This window comes from Oryzias latipes, chromosome 8 (genome assembly GCF_053564925.1).
Source record: "Oryzias latipes strain Hd-rR chromosome 8, Olatipes_Hd-rR_3.1".
NCBI lineage: Eukaryota > Metazoa > Chordata > Actinopteri > Beloniformes > Adrianichthyidae > Oryzias > Oryzias latipes.
Window position 1 is genome coordinate 11134506 of NC_136244.1, and position 13698 is coordinate 11148203.

General features: G+C 40.2%; 1 protein-coding gene across 1 annotated transcript in view; it reads right to left on the reverse strand.

The window, feature by feature from the left end:
* The window catches only part of grin2aa (glutamate receptor, ionotropic, N-methyl D-aspartate 2A, a), a 197798-nt gene that overhangs the window by 96633 nt on the left and 87467 nt on the right, over positions 1-13698 (reverse strand). The window lies entirely within an intron of this gene.

Consider the following 13698-nt stretch of genomic DNA (forward strand, 5'->3'; position numbering starts at 1 on the left):
TTACCGGTGTCATTTGTGCTCCCCTTTGTGTCATGCTCTTTAACCATGCAAGACTCAACTTGCAAAGAAAGGGGGGGGGGGGGGTCGAGGGCGGAGCTATTTAGCTCAACACCAAAGGTCACTCCCATGTAGAGGGGAGGCTTCATATCAACACAAAATATGGCTATTTAAGACATTTAGGTTCTGGGATTTTGGTTAGAAACTTTATAATCATGATTAAAACATCACTGGGAACGTTTTTATAAGAAAAGAAATACTGTCATAGGGGGACTTTAAAGCTTCAGATACAGAATGCAGACTGAAAGTCTGCTTTATTTTGTTCCTTTTTTTGAGATTTAAGGTGTTTAGTTTGTGTTTTTTAACACAAGTTTTCACCAATTTGATATTCATATTTTGCATTCCTTGCCCACTTTTTTATACATTATTGATATTTATTAATTTATAAGTTGTTGTTTCTGACATTTAGGTCCCAGAAATCGTTGGATGAGGAACATCACTGAGATGAGCTAACTGGTGGTATCAGGATAGTTTGAGGCTTTTCGTCTGGTCTTGACCTCAGAGGACAAACATTTTTAACACTTTGGTCATCAACATGTTTCTGCACTGTGTCATCATGATGTACAAGCAAAATGCGATTTGTTTTGGCAACTCAAAAGAAATGTTTCTCCCGCTGCCTGAGTGATAGCAGAGTTAGAAACTGGGCTCGTGGACATCCTGTTCAAGCATTTTGCATCATTTTAGGGTCTTTTCAATGAATGCGTGGGCAGAGAAATAAAGTCTGAGTTCCAAAGTTTGATGAAAATATTGAAAAGGGGATATAAATTATGCTACAGAGAAGCTGACAGTGCTAAACTCCATCGCCTTCACGCAATGGTACCTCATTCAAGGTCAACGGACAGTAATACCATCGGACTTGAGTCGTGAGCTGAGGGGTGCATCTGTGGATCACTGCTCCCCCAACAGAAGGGCAGAGACTCATCTAGGTCACAAACATGTTTGTACAGCAGCCGTGTTTCCGAACAGACAGACACTGATGCTTCCTGTAAATCCTAACTCAGGAATTTGGCTTTTTACTGGTGATGCTGTAGTTTGGAAGAGTAAACACGGGTTTTCAAACCCTGTGAAGGGAGGAGATTAAAGTGGCTTACCTACTTCACAGCACAAACATTTTTACCTTTTATCACACACACACAAAAAAACGTGTTCACACATTTTTTTTAAATATAGCTTGATAAATAACTAAATATAATGTAAAAAGACTTCAATGAAAATTAAATTAGGCTTTTTTGGGAATTGGTTCATTCTAATGGACATATAGGATAAAAATGTAAAGATACACTTAGAAAAAAAATTGTTTTAAGATGATGGTGGATACATATTGAGAAAATTACGCTCAAAATTGCATTTCTGTGTATTTTTTTATTGACATCATTGTGAATCAGAAGCAGATGCCGTTTGAAAAAGATGGTATTTGTTCTGTATTTTCCTCATGCATGCTGGATGAGGAAAAATGGAATATATTGCTCAGCGCTTTTGTTGCACTGGTTATGTTAGGGTTGGGAGAGTGTGTAAAGAGATGGATAACGGGAAGTGGGGACAGGCTTACTCTGTTGCACAACTCAGAGGTAAATCTCTACTGAACTGCTGCAGAACCTATGTCATAGAAAACAACAGTTTTTTATGTATTTTTTTATTTTGCCTAAAAACAGCATAATCATAATTAAAGGACCTCTGGGAACGATTTTGAAATAGATCAAAAGATGATCATTGTGGGATTTTAACAATTAATGACTGTGTTGCAAAAATACAAAAGTTTACATATCAACTACTTTATGGTCATTTATGTTTTTAAATCATTACGCAATGCATTGTTATCATTAAATTATGCATTTTAACTAATGCCCATATGTGCCGAACACACTAAAGATGCATATTACTGACAAACACTGAATTTTCTTTTGTTTTTGAACAAACATACAAACACACTTGTTTTTTTCCCTGCTATAGTTTGCTAGTTTACTTGTTTGACCCCTGAGGACTCCTCTCCTTTCAATTATATAATTTCCTTATATCTGTTTTTACCTTTCTATTTATTTCTCACCATTTCTTTTCTATATGCTTCTGTAGCATTTTGTTGATGTCTTTGATAAGATCTAGCCTGATGAATGTCTTCTCATCTCCTCCCAGTGGACTGCGACATTATTATCGAACATGCATGAATATGCAAACAAATTTATTTTGCACATGGGAACGCGAGAAAGACGACAGATGTTGTGGACGCAAAAAGAGAGAAAGCAGCAGAAAGGAGAGGCGGATAGGGCACAGTGGTGGGGGGAGATAACAGTTGCCCCAATTTACAAATGATTGAGTCACATATTGGCTAATCAGGCAAAGGGGAAATATTGCACTTGTCTGCCTCTTACTTTGTTTTTACCTTCATTTCATTTCACTATTGTTGGAATTGTTTTTACCAACACATATGTTTTCTATTTCCTCTACTTGTATCTGTAAATACATAAGATATTACAATGTTTAATTCAATTACAGTCAAAAAAAGGTATCATCAGCCAGTCCTGATGCATGATGTTGTTGTTTCCCTTTTGGCTTTTCCCATCAGGGGTCGCCACAGCGAACGAGTCACATGGTAAACTTGGCAATGTTTTATGCCGGATGCCCTTCCTGACGCAACCCTCTCAAAGCAACCGGGCTTGGGACCGGCACAGAAGTAGAGAAGGGAACAGGGAGCAGCCCGGAGTCGAACCCTGGTTTCACGGACGGAAGGCACCGCAAACCAGCACAAGCTAAACCGGCTCCCTCTAGTCCTGATGCATGATGGGTAACTCTAAATGAAAACGTGTTTAAATACTTAATATATCTGTCCGTTTCTGTTCACTTCCAGTGCAGGAAATTGCCAAGACAAATCTTCAATATTATCTTTTGGTTATATGGCAAGTCTTGGACAATTGGAGGGGTAAAAGGGGTAGAGCTCTACCAATAACCACCCAATGGTGAATTGAATTCATAAGCTGTATTTCTAGAAGCTGTGGTAGAGCTGTCAAGCCCTGTGCTGCATGTTATTTGGAAGTGGAGAGAATTCCTTAGAGGATCTCCTAGGTCGCACCGGTCCACACACCTTCCGCCGAGAAAGCAGAAGCTGAAGACACAAGAGAGCCAGTCCATCACCCAAAAGTATCCTTGGTGAAAAAATGGATGAGGTCCACCGCAACCTACATTCACACGTTCATACCTCCCTTGGCAACACACATTCAAGTGACCACTTAGTGATGCTGTCTACATGTACGCGCGTATACACCTGTTTCGGGCTTTCGCATTCAAAACACTCGTCACGCATCAGTTTGGAAGTTTTCAAAACATGATGGGGGTTAAAAGTTAAAACAGTTAAACTTTGACCAATCAGGGACAAGGATTTGGTAGTGGCATATACAGTAGGTAGTGTCCATTTTTGATTCTTTGAAAGTTGATCATGAAGGTGAAATTAATATTTACGGTGTGTGCCCAGTCTTTGGTATATTGGAATAGAGCTTTGAAAAAGGAAGCCTTGAGCAAGATTGATGAGATCCACACCGCTTTGACATTTTGCACCTGTAGGTGGCTGACATGTGGTAGTTAACAGTAGAAAAGGACAAACATGAAGACGCCGCTCCTTGCTTGTTCAGTGTGAACACCATTTGAAAGGGCGTTCAAGAAAGCCCATTCTTGACAGGCATTCACATGCCTGTTGTGAACATAGCGTTGGAGGAGCAAGTCGTCTCTTTTGGATGCCACCTGGAGTCCTTGCGGGGGAGGTATTCCAAGCATGTTGCACACGGAGGAGAAAATCCAGAACACTCCGCGAGGGACTACATCTCCCTGTTGACCTCGGGGTCACCCTCAACATAACAAGAGAAATGCAACTCTAGATCTGTAGAAGATGCATCATGGATGAATGGCACCTAAATACAAGCAATGATTAAATTATAAAAAGGATTAGTAAGCATTATTAAAAACATGTGGACTGAACTGCATTAATGAAATCTTGAATTACTTAAATCAAATTGGATTATAACAGCCGTAGTAAATGTATATTTTGCTTGGTTTGATGGATTGTTGGTTTTTTTTTGTTGCGTTTTAAATCCTGCGAAATGGGATTAAAATGACAGGAATCTGCCAATCATGTTCCTGAAAGCTGTAAGAAATGAGACCCATACACAAAAAGCCAAAAAGAAATTCAGCTTTAACAGAAATGGAACTAGTGAAATTGTTGTTCCACTGAAGTCCCACCATATTTTGAAGAAAAAAGTGACAATAAGAGAATTTAGAAAAGAACATTTGTGTTCACTGGTGAACACAAATGTTCATGGATCATGGATCTGAAAAATCCTCCAAAAAATGTTGTAAGTTTACGGTTTTGGTTCTTTTTAAGTTTAGCGTTTAGAAACATTTCAAATAAACAGCAAACTGATATTGGAGGCTGATTACAAGATGTAAGGAGAAGCTGCGGCTTCTTGGGATGTTGTTTTCACAATGCCATAACGTATCAGGGAGAACTAATGCTGCAGAATTTCTGTGCCTGGAGACACAGCGAGACTACTGACAGCTTCTGTTTGGATCACCAAGTACACTGAAAAGAAGTCTAATACCAAATCCAAGAGGAGAACTCAAAAAATATAGTTACATCCTCCCTTTTGTTCCCTTTCCTTTGTTATTCGAACAGCAGACTCATTTTCCCTCTGTAGTACAGTCTTTATTGTTATTACAGCTTCTTTGCTTCATTCAGTTGGAGACATAATGAAAACTGGCAGGACACATTACTTAGCACCCTTTCTGGATTTCTCCTTATTAAAAAAATATATATAAATTCAGTTTTATCTTCTTATAATTTTTGCTAGTGTTTTACTTTTGTGTCACCCCAGCTCCTGTGACATAGATTTCATACCACCTTTCCCACTCAGTCTGGTTTCTCGCAGAGAAACGGCTACAACTTTTTGTTTTTTATTGTTTTTCCCTTTGTGTATTTAATCATTGTAAAAGTGACTTTAAGAAGGATAATTTTTTTTTTTTTTGTCGTGCAGCAATTTGTTTTTGCAACAACTAAAAAATAAAAATTAACTCTTTACCAACATTTTTTAAACTGAAGGTCTTTTTATGCTTCCAAATCACATGCTCAAATAAGTAATAGTTACAGGTTTGTTTGCAAGCGAGTCAAAGCCCCTTGCCTCTGTGTACACCTGGGTTTACTTTTTTAATCATCATTCATTCACACATGAGTTCACGAGGCCTCTCAACGCAATGACCACCCAAGGAAGTAAATAATGGCGTAGACCAATCAGCCTAGTGTGAAACTACACATGCAAGGACAGGCATTGAAGACTTGGTCACCGTTTACTTAAAGTTAAGGAATACCCGCATACCAAAAACCAAATTTTGTTAGAAGTCTTTTGTGTTTTTATACATACCGGTCGGGGTGTTGGAAAAAATCGTTTCGGCAGTTCATTTGGGGATACTTGTATCGATTCAAAAATGCTGTCAGGACGATATTTCTTTAATTATTTCTGAGTGTCCTTCAGTGTCAGACTCTAGTTTTCCACTTCACCCTCCGACCGCTAGTTGGCAGCAAATCACACAGAGCCTCTTTGAGCAGCTCTACCCTCCACAAAAAAACAGGAAGACCCCAGCTAGAGGTAGCTTTTTTCATTGTTAAGAGACATGAACTACTTAGTTTTTACTTGGGATGGGTACCAAACCGGAATTCTGTGCCATCTCTCTCCCAGTAACATATAAAAACGCAGATTCCAGTGCTTTTAAGAGGCTCAGATAAGAACGAGTGAAGCACTGCAGCTTCACAGCTAATGCCTGATTGATCAGACTGATGTGTACAGGAAAGGCCAACATCGTGGCAATGACAGTTACTAGTTTACTTTGGCGTGTGAGAAAGCGTGGCTGCAACGGTGCAGAGCAGATTGATGTAAATAAAGCATCCTTCACCCTATCATGCTGCCTCATCATTACACTATTCCTGGAAAGAATTAGTGTTTTATTCCCCCCTTTACTGTTGAAGTACGATTCAGGCTCCTGAACCGTTTAAAAGTACTGGAGAAGCTACATTAAGCAATTGTAAAAATAAACAGCGCTTTATTTCCTAAATCATACTTTTAGAACCTTATTGGTTAAGACACATTCATTCTATTTTTGTTCTTATAATGAAAAACTTTTTGTTGTGGAAATTTAGACAATGTTGACAGTTCTCTTTCTATATTTTAAGTTACCAAAATAAAAGCACTATGAATTTGCTTGAGTAAAAGCAACTTCTATATGAGATACAGTTGCTGATCATTAAATAAACTGAATTTGACAATTTTATTAGAATGTAAGACGTATTGAAATTCAGGCCTTTTTTAAAAAAAAAAAGAAAGAAAATATGTTCAATATGTGTGTACAATATCGGGATATGTATCGTATTGTGGGGCGCATATCGGGATACGAATCATATCACCGGACTCTTGCTAATAACCACACCTACATACCGGGCTCAGAAACTAGTGTTAAAGTGGCTACTTCAAATGAAAAGTATGTAAACCTGAGTATATGCGTTTTTCAGGCTTTTGCGTTCAAAACTCTTGTGTTCACGCGTCACTACGCAAGTATTTAATTCGGTTTTTGCCTCTATACAAAACTGGCAGGACAAAATAAATCAATTTTACCTTTTTGACACCAAGTCTTTTATTTATCGTAATAGAGCTGTGAAAGGAAAAGCCTGGAGGAGATTGATGAGATTTTCACCGCTTCAACAATTTTCACCAAGCCTCTTCAATTGCGAGTACATGGGCTAGTATCGACAGTCCAGTGTAAACACTGTACACACGTTCAGCTAGTTCTTCTTACCCACAGCATCACTAATCTGGGGCTCATTTGACTATGCATCCTTTTTGCCGTCTTTACCTCACACATGTGCTGCTGATTAATTGCCCCATTAATCTCCCTTGATCTCCCCGCGTTTGGCAGTACCTTTTGTTTGGGTTTCATGCAGAAAGTCATTAAAGTTTGTTGCCCCGTTATTGACGGCCGAGCTGTCTGAGGCACACTTCGCCTTTCGCCTGGACGGGTAATGGATGGATGGAAGTCATTAAAGTTTATTTTTATCCTTCACCTCCAGCACTATTCTCCTTGCTCAATCTTACTGCTACAGTAAGTTATCCTACAAGTAGCTTGTCCGTGAAGATTTTATTTTTGAACCTTTGACAACAGCAGCATGACTCTCCTGGGAGTTGTGTGTATATCTTGTGTAACATTTCAAAGGTAACATATCATCAAATTAACAACAGAGGTTTGTCTCTGTAGTCAAACCAACCAGTGCATTTTCCAGCCCAATAGCTTGGCAGGGGACCAGAGCCGTCCCTCCTGATCTGAAGGGCTTTGAATAAATCAGGAGTTTTACTTTGACGAGTCCACCATTGGGACCTGATGGCCGATTGGAATTCTCCCAAGCAGAGATGGCTCATCTCTTAATCTGTCGCTCCTGTATCCTATTAAAGTATCACCTTCTTTCATACCATACATTCAAAGGATGAGAACAGCTTTTAGTAAGCTCCCACTTCCTTTTAACCTTCTCTCCACCTTGTTAACCACCGTTTTCCCCTCCTATTGCCTCTGTTCTTCATTTCTCCGCTCGCCGTTCTCCTCGCTGCTTCCCTTTTGTTTCTAACCCTTGCAGCTAAAAAAAAAGGCTCAAATTGATTTCAACTGAGAAAGAGAAAATAAGTTATGGCTTCTATTGTCTGCTTTATGTTCATCTGACCAACCCAGACACTTTGGGTAATGTACTCAAGCGCCGTAAAATTCAGCTTCTTTTGAGTTAGATCCTTTTTATGTGAAAATGATGAATCCATAAATCAGAAGTTTCTCCATTGCTCAGCAGTTTGCCTTTTTTTTTATAACTTGTGGCCAGAAGAAAATCAAAAAGAGACTAATTAAAAAAATACTGAATCTTAAAAAAAAGGAATCATTTCTGTCTAAAGAAGTACAAAAAAAATCTCATTTTGTTGTTGAAGGCAGAGAACATTTTGGAACACCTGAAAGAATGTCTCTTAACCCTTTTGCACCCAAGATGTTGTGGGCGACACCTAAATAACACACTCTTTCACGTAGTGTAGCTCTTCAACTATTTATGTGAGCACCATAATCAGCTGATTTTGACTTGGAGAAAAAGCTACTTCTTAAAGCTGCTTTTCTCCTTGACAGAATCAGCTGATTGGATAAACACTTCTCTACTGTAAAGTGTTGCATATCAAGGCTTCTCTTCTGCACTTCAGAATCCGCTGGAACTACATTAATTGCGTAAATGGTTGAAGAAAACGTGAGTAAAAAAAGGTTAAAACTGCAGGTAAACTCCGGTAATAGAGGATTAAGGCTTGAGCTACCTCTGTTGCATATAAACTGTGGAGGTGAACAGGGTTTCCATAATATTTTCTATGATCTTTTTATTATGCATTTAGTGGATTTTAAATATGCATGAATATTGTATTGCAGAAACATGCTTGATTCCTGCCCACAGTAGCAGATAATATGTGCCGAGGTCGCCAGTTTTTTTACTTTTGGTCTCTGTTTTCTTTCTGTACTGGAGTGTTTATGGAGCCACGACACCTGCAATGCAGACTAGACAAAAACACACCAGTCTAATGACGCATTTTGTATGTTTTCATCTTCCCTTACTGTATAACACAAAAGCCTTTTTGCCTTGAGGACAGAGAGAATGGACAGCCACGAAGCCTAACAGGTCGTGTTTTTCCACCTATCCCCTTTTGTAAAAGGTTTGAAAATTCATGCAAACACTTGTTTGTCGTTTTGTTTCCCAACTGCACATTTCAATTTTGGACGTCCTGAACCATCTGAATCTGCAAAGGCCGGACAAGACAGCAACAAAACAACTTTCAATCAAAAATGTTTTTTGTCCAGAATAATTCAGATGTGGAGCTTTTAGCCATCAGACTTCGCCCACTAAACATCCTGGTGCCTTCATCTTCATCGCCGGGGATTTTAATCATGCCTGTCTATCCTTCACTCTCCCTACATTCAATCAGTATGTCCAGTGTACAACAAGGGACTAACTTTGGACTTACTGTATGCTAATGCGACCAATGCATACACATCCACTGGACAACGGGCGGCCGTGGTGCAGCGGTAGGGCGGTCGACCCATGATCATAAGATTGCAGGTTCGACTCCGGCCTTGCACGCCCATGAGTCGAAGTGTCCTTGGGCAAGACACTGAACCCCGCCTTGCCTCTGGTGGTAGGCGGGCGCCTGTGTTTGGCAGCGGAGCCACCACCAGTGTCTGAATGTGTGTGTGACTGTGTGTGTGACTGGGTGAATGGGTCTGTGACTGTAAAGCGCTTTGTCCTTGTAGGAAGAAAGGCGCTATATAAGTATACGCCATTTACCATCCACTGGACAAGCCTACAACCTCATCCCCCTCTCCCTATTATACACCCTGATGGTTAAACAGCAACCAATAACTGTGAAGACTGTTAGAAAATGGTCGGATGGTGCTATGGACTGTCTATGTGATGCCCTGGAAGCCACAGAGTGGTCGGTTCTGTATGAACCTCATGGTGACGACCTGGATGGACTAACAGACTGTTTCTGATTACATCAAGTTCTGCACGGGCAACTCTATCCCCTCCAAGAGGGTACAATGTTACCCAAATGACAAACCCTGGGTTACTAGTGACCTGAATGCCCTTTTAAATTAGAAGAAAAGGGCCTTCATGGCTGGGGACAGCGCAGAGCTCATTAGAGTCCAAGGAGCTGAAGCACAGTCTGAAGGAGTGTAAAGATGCCTATGGGAGGAAGCTGGAGGAGAGACTGGAGAGGAACCAGACCAGGGAGGTGTGGAGTGGGATGAGAACAATCACTGGTTTTCACAGGAAGGGAAGATGTGCAGCTGAAGGAAATGTGAGTGAGCTAATGAGCTGAACCAGTTCTTCAACAGGTTTGATACCAGCTTCTCCTACCCCAGCTGCCCCCCCCAGCTGTCGCTCCTCTGAGTGACAGCTGGACTTCTTCCTATATTCCAGGGCCATTAGCACCTCAGCAATCCCCACCCCTTCCCCATAGTTAACATCACACACTGACGCTACAAGGGCCCCCACCCCCCAAACTGGACAGTTTATTGCATCCATTCAGGTGAGGAGAGAGCTGGAGAGGCTCGACCAGTGAAAGGCTGTTGGACCGGATGGCATCAGTCCTCGGGTACTTAAGAACCTGTACAGCCTGAGCCTTCACTTTCAGAAGAAGTCTTTCCTGCCATCAGCCATCAGACTCTACAGCTCAACTGGTAGCCATGTGTGTACATGTCTATAAGAGTTTTTCTTCCCTGTATATTTCGCATTTATTTTATGGTGCTGCTACTACAACTGAATTTCCCTACGGAGATCAAAAAAGTTGACCTTAATCTTAACAAGTTTTTTTTGGACCATTTTCAGCAATTTATTTGTTTTTATCACCTTATACTGGAAATAACTTGGAAACTAAAATCTTCCAAAACTTTTGACAGGTATTTTATGTGATAAAGCAGAAGAATGTGCTTTCATAAGGAAAAATAAATTACTGAGGTTATTAGTTGATTTTCCAAACAAGTAACTGAGTTAGTTGAAAGCTTTGACATAAGTATCCTAAAGGTTTTAAATGGCTCATTTTCCACTTTTCTTTGGACGTTCAGGTGATGAGGATTAAAATATGTTTTCAGGTGAACACTCCTCTGTGAGAACAACAGCTTACCTCATCATTGCCCAGTCTCAGTCCAAAAAGGATCAAAGCACCTTGTATATGTGCCTGTTTTATTGCGCGAGTAGGCTGTTCAGTGAGGATTTGTTGTTCCCTCATTTGATGTTTCTGTGTTGAATGCAGAGAATGTGACAGAGTGTGGGAGGTGCTGTTGGTCTGTCTCTGTCAGTGTTTTTATTTCTGCCTCTGACTCTTCATGCAGCAACCAGACTGACACCATTATGTCTTCTCTCCCTCCCTCCGCCCCAGTAAGCCAATTCACCTTCATCACTGCCGTTGAGCAGCTTTGGAGCCGCGACTTGGGCTGTGGAGCGGCACATTCTAGTGTTTCTGGTTAGACAAGACTTAAACTCCCCCCCCCCAACTCTTTAGCCTCTTCGGTTACTCATCACTTCTTCAATTTTTGCCAGTGTAATCTTTTAACGCAACCTGGATTTGAACGTTTGGAAAAGCTACAAAAAAAAGGGGAGGAAACAAAAATCTAAAAAAATTAATTATACTGTAATCTTCCACAATATAGGGGAAATGAATGGTCTACTCTTGAACCTATGTCATATATGAGGCGCACCGAACAATAAAATACATCAAAATTAAAGTCCCATTAGCTGTCACCAGCATTGGTAGAAACGGCATTTAAGTATAACAGTGGTAGTAATGGCGTTACAAGGTAAGTAACAAAGTAATCTAATTAATTGCTTTTGTCCCCGCTGCAACACCTTTATAGTTACTTGGCATAAATCGTGGCGGATTACTTCACAGTTCATTGATGTGGTTTAATAAGCCTGGAGCACTTCTTTTTTTTTTTCCTTCGAGGGGTTCACAGCAAGACTTTCTTCTGTGTGACGCGGGGAGAAGGGTGGGAGTCCCATTCAAGATCACGATTGGCTAGGGAGTTGAGTGGGCGGGGGCATGCTGACACTTTCCAAAATGTGCGCGTGCTGCGCAGCCAGTGTGGGTACCAAAACTGTTCCACCTGCAATAAGTGTTTGGGGGCCTGACACTTCTGGACAGGAAATATCGACACGGTTTGACCTAAATTGAAACTAAAGGAACAAATTCACGTTGTGTCCCGATACAAAGACGTTACCGATGTTATTTTATAGCCGTTCAAATCTAACATTAACACATGCTGTTATACATTCACAATGTACATTGATGTACATTGATGACGAGAACACAAAAACTAATATGCAGCTTAAAACGTCATTTCACAGAATACCTGAAATTATTGTTGATATTAAAAACCTTTACTTTTATTTTTATGCAAAGTTTGTTTTCCTGCTCATTTAAAGTTATATTTGTCTGGGACTATTCTAACTCTTAACCTTATTAGTAACATGTAAAAATAAAAGTCTGTCCAACACCGCTACATGTTAGCTGCGTTAGCGTGTTCACAGTAACTCCTAACCTTGTTTGCAACATGTAAAAAAACAAACGTATGCAGCTAAAGCAAACATTACCTTGACAATGCTTATTTAGAACCGTGTTTGTAACACGTAAAAAAACACAGTCCAACACCACTACATGTTAATCCAGTGTTACGCATTTACAATATTACCCAACGTTGTTTGCAACTCGTAAAAAGACAAAAACAGACTTTCTGACAGAGTGCCCTGTACCTCTCAAAATCACATTGACATTGGTAAGCATAACGAGAATTAATCCAAATATAAAAAGCACTCTGATTTACGGGAAGCACTGTCGTTTTCTGAAGAAAAAAAATTAAGTCTTTGAAGTGAAGCCTAAAATGTGGAAAAATTGGTAATTTAAAAACACCTTAAAGAAATTTACCGCATGCTGCTTTAAATAATTATCTGCGTTAGCATCTTCACAGTAACACCCGACCTTATTTGCTACACGTAAAAAAAACAACAGACTGATACTACTAAGTTACTGTGACTACGCAAATTCCCAACCTTGTTATTAACACGTAAAAAAACACAGTTCGACACCGCTACATGTTAGTGTATCCACAACAACACCCAAGCAAACATTTTGAACTTGAAACTGCTGGGGGGAAAAATCATTTTAAAGATTTCTTTTTGCAGCTGAGGTTGACTCAGCTGAGGAGTGGGGAAGCAAAAGTGATGTTCCGCTCCTTTATTTTTTGTTTTCGCTGAGCAATTAAAATCATAGTTGGTTGGAAAATTCTTTTATCTCTGAAGCCGATCATTTATATCCTGGTTCAAGACACAAATTTAATGGGATCATTATGAATTGTGCAAGCCTCCATTCCTGTTACCGTCATCTCTTTCTCCCAGCAGTCCACAGGCCTCTCCACCATCTCTTTACAGCATTTTGGTCTGCATATAGAACTCTGCTTGTGTGTGTGTGTGCGTGTGTGTGTGCATGAGAGGGCCTTGTCAGATTCACTTGCGGCTCAGTGGCAATCGATAAGTTTTTGGGCAATGGCTCAGCATCATTATGGAGGGATACCAAGGGATACAGAGAATCCCTCAGGACACTGTGTGTGTGGGTGTGTGTGTGTGTGTGTGTGTGTGTGTGTGTGTGTGTGTGTGTGTGTGAGTAGACTAGCTATAGAGATATATGGTAAATCTGCCTTTCTCTGCCCCCAATAACACTGACTGCTGCACGATATGAGGAACCTCGCGAATAAGTGATCAATATTGCAACGACAATATGACTTGAACAAATAGCAAACATCATTTCCATTTCACTGCAACAGTTTATTTAAATAAGAGTCAACATAAATCATCCTTCGAATAACCCTAATTTATATAAGAGATGAGGATCTAGCATAAAGGGCTCCATCCGATGGGTCAACAACGTGAAGGCGTCCATCTGATTGGTCAAATGCATAAAGAGATTTATTTGATTTGTTAAATACTTCAAGCTGCTATAAGATTGTGGCTCTCTCGAGGAAAAGTTTTGTCACGCCTCTTAAAGCTCAGAGAAG